Source organism: Trachypithecus francoisi, unplaced genomic scaffold, assembly GCF_009764315.1.
Source record: "Trachypithecus francoisi isolate TF-2019V2 unplaced genomic scaffold, Tfra_2.0 Lachesis_group11, whole genome shotgun sequence".
Taxonomy (NCBI): Eukaryota; Metazoa; Chordata; class Mammalia; order Primates; family Cercopithecidae; genus Trachypithecus; species Trachypithecus francoisi.
In genome coordinates, this window is record NW_022681456.1 from 94766546 (window position 1) to 94773782 (window position 7237).

Sequence of the window (7237 nt, forward strand, 5' to 3'; positions counted from 1 at the left end):
TGCTAAAAGCATAACTTCACATTAACATGTAACCCCTTGTAATGCTGTAGCCTAGAGAAATGCCTTGTTCCTCTGTAACCTGACAAGTCCTGTTTACCTCGAGCTATAAATAGCAAGCGCACGCATTGTTTGGGGCCCTCCTGTATGTTGTGGAACGGAGGGACCAAGTTCGAACTTGCATTAAAGATCCTTGCCGCTTGGCTTTGACTCTGGACTCTGGTGGTCTTTTTCGGGGAACAAACGGTCTGGGCATAACATTTGGGGGCTCTCCCGGGATTCCCCAAGCCCACCAGACCCCTGGTCAACGGATCTACTAGGATCGATCTGCTAATAGGTGAGCCGGCTCGTCTGTTTGTCTGTCTGTGTTCGTTCTGAATCAGCGGCTCTCTGAGGCTGCGGCTCGTCTGTTTGTCTGTCTGTGTCCGTTCTGAACCTGCGGATCTCTAAGTCCGCTCTGAGGCTGTTAGCCTGTCTGAATCCGCGGCTCTCTAAGTCCGCTCTGAATCTGTGACTCGCGAGGTCTGAAGCTGAAAGCTGGCATAAGTCCTGGCGGACGCGCTATAGGACAGCCAGTGGAGACCGTGGGAGACGTCCCCTGGCTCTCATCTGATTCTTGTCTGAATTTATTCTGACCCAGATTTCTGGTGCGCGCCTGCGACTGATGTAAACTTGTTGTTGATATTCCAGCAACTCACTTTTCCCTTGCAGGATCTGTTGCAGATGCCACTCCGGGCGCTACTGTTCAGGATGGGTAATACCCAGAGCACTCCCCTATCTCTCCTTACAAGTAATTTCAAGGATGTTAGGGCAAGGGGCCATGATCTTGGTATGGATATCAGGAAGGGAAAGCTAATTACTCTGTGCCGCTCCGAGTGGCCCGCCCTTAACGTAGGGTGGCCACCAGAAGGGACATTCTGTCTCCCTGTCATCACTAGGGTAAAGTCCAAGGTTTTCCAGCCTGGGCATGCTAATCACCTGGATCATATCCCATATATCCTCATATGGCAGGATATAGCTGGGAACCCGCCCCCTTGGCTGTCCCCTTTCCAATTAGCCTCTGAACCCTGTAAGGCACTGGTTGCTCGACCGCTAAAATCCAAGCAACCGACTGCCCCCCCCCATCCTGTTCTACCGGATAGCGAGGACCCACTGTCCACAGAACTCCCTCCTACCTCTCCCGGCCGCAGCCTTCATCCCCCGCCCAGGTTGAGCCGCGGGAGGGAGCAGGCGGACGGGAGGTGACCAGCGCACCCGGACCCACTACAAGGGAAAGTAACTCTGAAGGGCCGGCGTGGGTCCTCTGTAAGCTGAGCTGGTCCCAGGGCCCCGCTTTTCTTTCTCTATACTCTGTCTCTGGGTCTTATTTCTTTTCTAAAGTCTCTCGTTCCACCTAACGAGAAACACCCACAGATGTGGAGGGGCACGCCACCCCTTCATCTGGTGCCCAACTTGGAAGCTTTTCTCTAAGGTGAAGGTACGCCGGAGCATGGTCATTGAGGACAAGTCGACGAGAGACTCCCGAGTACGTCTACAGTCAGCCTTGTGGTAAGCTTGCGCGCTCGGAGAACCTAGGGTAACAATGGAGCAAACTAAAAGTAAATATGCCTCATCGCAGCTTTATAAAAATTCTCTTAAAAAGAGGGGGAGTTAAAGTGTCTAGCAAAAATCTAAATACGCTCTTTCAAACAAGAACAGTTTTGTCCATGGTTTCCGGAACAGAGAACTTTAGATCTAAAAGATTGGGAAAAAAATTGGCAAAGAATTAAAACAAGCAAGTAGGGAAGGTAAAATCATCCCACTTACAGTATGGAATGATTGGGAGATTCTGGCAAAATCCTCACTTTCACCCTCTAAATTTTTACAATTTAAGATTTGGTGGATTGATGGGGCACAAGTGCAGGTCCGAAGAAATAGGACTGCCAATCCTCCAATTAACATAGAGGCAGATCAACTATTAGGAATAGGTCAAAATTGGAGCACTGTTGACCAACAAGCAATAATGCCAAATGAGGCCATTGAGCAAATCAGGGCTATCTGCCTTAGGACCTGGGAGAAAAATCCAAGACCCAGGAACCGCCTGCCCCTCCTTTCACTGTCAGGAAACGAGAGGAGGGGCCAGCCTCAGGCCCCGCAACAAACTGGGGCATTTAAAATTCAATGCTTTGTTCCTCAGCGTTTTCAGGAACAACAACCCCCACTGTCACAAGTGTCTCAGGGAATAAGCCAGTTATCACATATAGCAATTATCCCCCACCACAAGTGGTAGTGCAGCAGTAGATCTATGTACTTTACAAGCAGTCTCTCTGCTTCCAGGGGAGCCTCCACGAAAAGTCCCCACAGGGGTATACGGCCCATTGCCTGAGGGGACTGTAGGACTAATCTTAGGAAGATCAAGTTTAATCTAAAAGGAGTTCAATTCATACTGGTGTGGTTGATTCAGACTATGAAGGCGAAATTCAATTGGTATTAGTTCCTCAATTCCTTGGAGTGCCAGTCCAGGAGACAGGATCACTCAATTATTACTCCTACCTTATATTAAAGTTGGAAACAGTGAAATAAAAAGAACAGGAGGGTTTGGAAGCACTGATCTGACAGGAAAGGCTGCATATTGGGCAAGTCTGGTCTCTGAGAGCAGACCTGTGTGTAAGGCCATATTCAAGGAAAACAGTTTGAAGGGTTGGTAGAGACAGGAGCAGATATCTCTGCCATTGCTTTAAATCAGTGGCCAAAAAAATTGGCCTAAACAAAAGGCTGTTACAAGACTTATCGGCGTAGGCACAGCTTCAGAAGTGTATGAAAGTACAATGATTTTACATTGTTTAGGGCCAGATAATCAAGAAAGTACTGTTCAGCCAATGATTACTTCAATTCCTGTTCATCTATGGGGTCAAAATTTGTTACAACAATGGGGTGCAGAAATCATTATGCCTGCTCCATTATACAGCCCCATGAGTCAAAAAATCATGACTAAGATGGGATATACCAGGAAAGGGATTATGAAAAAATGAAAATGGCATTAAAGTCCCAATTGAGACTAAGAAAAAAAAAAAAGAAAAGGAATGGGGTATCCTTTTTAGGGGCGGCCACTGTAGAGCCTCCTAAACCCATTCCATTAACTTGGAAAACAGAAAAACTGGTATGGGTAAATCAGTGGCCGCTACCAAAGCAAAAACTGGAGGCTTTACACTTATTAGCAAAGAAACAATTAGAAAAGGGACACACTGAGCCTTCATTCTCACCCTGGAATTCTCCTGTATTTGTAATTCAGAAAAAAATCAGGCAAATGGCGTATGTTAATGGACTTAAGAGCCGTAAAGGCTGTAATTCTACCCGTGGGGCCTCTCCAACCTGGATTGCCCTCTCCGGCCATGATCCCAAAAGACTGGCTTTTAATTATAATTGGTCTAAAGGATTGCTTTTGTTTACCATTCCTCTGGCAGAGCAAGATTGTAAAAAATTTGCCTTTACTATACCAGCCATAAATAATAAAGAACCAGCTACCAGGTTTCAGTGAAAAGTTTTACCTCAGGGAATGCTTAATAGTCCAACTATTTGTCAAGCTTTCGTAGGTCAAGTCCTTCAACCAGTTAGAAACAAATTTTCAGATTGTTATATCATTCACTATATTGATGATATTTTATGTGCTGCAGAAACAAGAGACAAATTAATTGACTGTTACACATTTCTGCAAGCAGAGGTTGCCAACGCAGGACTAACAATAGTATTTAATAAGATCCAAACCTCTGCTCCTTTTCATTATTTAAGGATGCAAATAGATAATAGATTCTTTAGTCCCACTCCAACTTTTGATTTTCGCCACTGTGCGTTCTGCAAAAGGCATCATTTTCGAAATACTGATCTTGTATAGTGGTCATTCCTTCCTCACAGTACAATTAAAACTTTTACATTGTACTTGGATCAAATGGCTACATTAATTGGTCAGACAAGATTACGAATAATAAAATTGTGTGGTAATGACCCAGACAAAATAGTTGTTCCTTTAACCAAGGAACAAGTTAAACGAGCCTTTATCAATTCTGGTGCATGGCAAATTGGCCTTGCAGATTTTGTAAGAATTATTGATAATCATTACCCAAAAACAAAAATCTTCCAGTTTTTAAAATTGACTACTTGGATTTTACCTAAAACTACCAGACATAAACCTTTAGAAAATGCTCTGACAGTATTCACTGATGGTCCCAGCAATGAAAAAGTGACTTACAGAGGGCCAAAAGAGCGAGTAATCAAAACTCAATATCAATCTGCTCAAGAGCAGAGTTGGTTGCAGTCATTACAGTGTTAAAAGATTTTAATCAACCTGTGATATTATATCAGATTCTGCATATGTAGTACAGGCTACAAAGGATGTTAAGACAGCTCTAATTAAATATAGCATAGATAATCAGTTACACCAGCTGTTCACTTTGTTACAACAAAGATAGGACATGAGAAATAGAGGAAGGTAATAGCCTGGGGAAGAGGTTTTGCTTGTGTTTCACTAGGAGAAAATCAGCTTCCTATTTGGATACCCACTAAACATTTGAAGTTCTACAATGAACCCATCGGAGATGCAAAGAAAAGCGCCTCCACAGAGACAGAAACACCGTCATCGAGCACCATCGACTCACAGGATAAATCAAGTGGTGATATTAGAAGAACAGATAAAGTCACCACACACCAGGAAGGCAGAGCTGCCGACCTGAGCACAGTTAAAGAAGCTGACACTGTTAGCTAGAAAAAGCCTAGCCAGCGCAAAGGTGACACAAACCTCAGAAAAAAAAAAATGCTGCTGGCAGCTTTAATGGTTGTATCAATGGTGGTAAGTCTCCCCATGCCTGCAGGAGCAGCTGCAGCTAACTATACCTACTGGGCTTATGTGCCTTTCCCGCCCTTAATTCGGGCAGTCACAAGGATGGATAATCCTATTAAAATATGGTTAATAATAGTGTGTAGATACCTGGTCCACAGATGATTGTTGCCCTGCCTAACCGGAAAAAAAGAATGATGATAAATATTTCCATTAGGTATCGTTTCCAGTTACAGTGTGACTGGAATACTTCAGATTTTTGTATTACACCCCAAGTTTATAATGAGTCTAAACATCACTGGGACATGGCAAAACACCATCTACAGGGAAGAGGAAATTATCTCACTTTAGACATTTCTAAATTAGAACAACAAATTTTAAAGCCTCTCAAAGTCATTTAAATATTGTGCCTGGAACTGAGGCATTAGATCAAGTAAAAAAAAAAAAAAATTTTTATGGATTAAAACCCCACAACTTAGATTAAGTCTATTGAGAACTCTACTGCAGTAAATTTTGGAATTATGTGTCTCTGTTTAATCGGTTTGTTTTTAGTGTGCTGGACCAGTCAAAGAATCCTATGCCACAATGGAGAGAACGAACGAGCCTTCATCGCCATGGCATGGACATTTTATTAGTTCTCCGAAATTAATACTTTTGTAATTTCTTAGGTCTGTCTTTACTTTAATACTTTTGTAATTTCCTATGTCTTTGCTTAATCTCTTAGTCCCATCATCTTCTTTGTAAGCTGAGGAGGATATATGTTACCTCAGGACCCTGTGATGATTGAGTTAACTGCACAAATGGTTTGTAGAGCATGTGTGTTTGAACAATATGGAATCTGGGCATCTTGAAAAAAGAACAGGATAACAGTGATGTTCAGGGAACAAGGGAGGTAACCTTGAACTGGCCGCCGATGAGCCGGACGGAACAGAGCCATTTCTTCTCTTTTTGAATGCAAATAGGAGAAATATCGCTGAATTCTTTTTCTCAGCAAGGAATATCCCTGAGAAAGAGAATGCGCTCTGAGGGTAGGCCTATAACGACCCCCTTGGAGGCGTGCCGCCTTTTACAGTTGAAGCCGAAGGGATGAAATAAGCCCCGGCCTCCTGTAGTGCTCTCAGGCTTATTAGGATGAGGAAATTCCCACCTAATAGATTTTGGTCAGTCAGGTTGTCTGCTCTCAACCCTATTTCCTGATAAAATGTTATCAATGACTATGTGTGCCCAAAATTTCATTAGCAATTTTAATGTTAACACCATCCTGTGCTCTCATCCTGGCCCCACTTACTTTGTAATATTCTATTACTTTGTAAAGTTTGTAATCTCAGTGTCATGATGACAATGGTAAAATTCCTCTATGTTTCCCCTGTTAGCCCCCTTCCTTGGACCTCTGCTAAGTCTACTATTTCTGCTTACCGTAGGACCTTGTGTTATTAACAAATTTTGCGGTTTGTCAGGGAAAGGTTTGACACCATACAGCACATGGTCCTCAGAGCCCAATACCAACCTGTAAACGCTGAAACAGAATCAGACTTATAAGACCCAAGATTGGCTCCAGAGGTACCTGAGAAAGGGGGGAATGAAAGAGATCAAATGAAGAGACTAAGAGGCAGAAATGAAGTCCACAGGCAAACAGCCCGGGCGGCGCCCTGAGCCTAGTTAAAGATCGACCCCGGACCTAACCGATTAAGGTTATCTATAGACTCCAGACATTGTAAGGACAAACGTTGTGAAAGTCTCTGTCCTGCTCTAATTACCAGTGTCTGCCACATATCTTAGTCCTGGGCCCAGTACACACAATCCTCTATTTTGTCCCAACTTCCTGAGCCCCATATGCCTGCCCGACACAAACACATGAAGAAAAACAACACCTGGGGAAGCTGCAATAAGGTTACAACCGTTTGTAAAAGCGCAGGAACCGATAAGAAGGCTGCTAAAAGCATAACTTCACATTAACATGTAAACCCATTGTAATGCTGTAGCCTAGAGAAATGCCTTGTTCCTCTGTAACCTGACAAGTCCTGTTTACCTCGAGCTATAAATAGCAAGCGCACGCATTGTTTGGGGCCCTCCTGTATGTTGTGGAACGGAGGGACCAAGTTCGAACTTGCATTAAAGATCCTTGCCGCTTGGCTTTGACTCTGGACTCTGGTGGTCTTTTTCGGGGAACAAACGGTCTGGGCATAACATAACTTATTCTAAGGTGAAAAGAGCAATAACTATATATGCCTTACCACATCCACAGTGTTTGGATATCCACTGATCAGTCCTGGAAAGGACAAGTCCCAAATTAAAGAATCAAATGTCTACATCACTGCTGTTGGATATGGCAGATAATGAGAGTCAGGGACATTTTCCTGGACTTTCTAAAATTGTATGACCTAGATAACAATGAGTTCTCCAATATCTGATCATAAGTGACCCATCCAT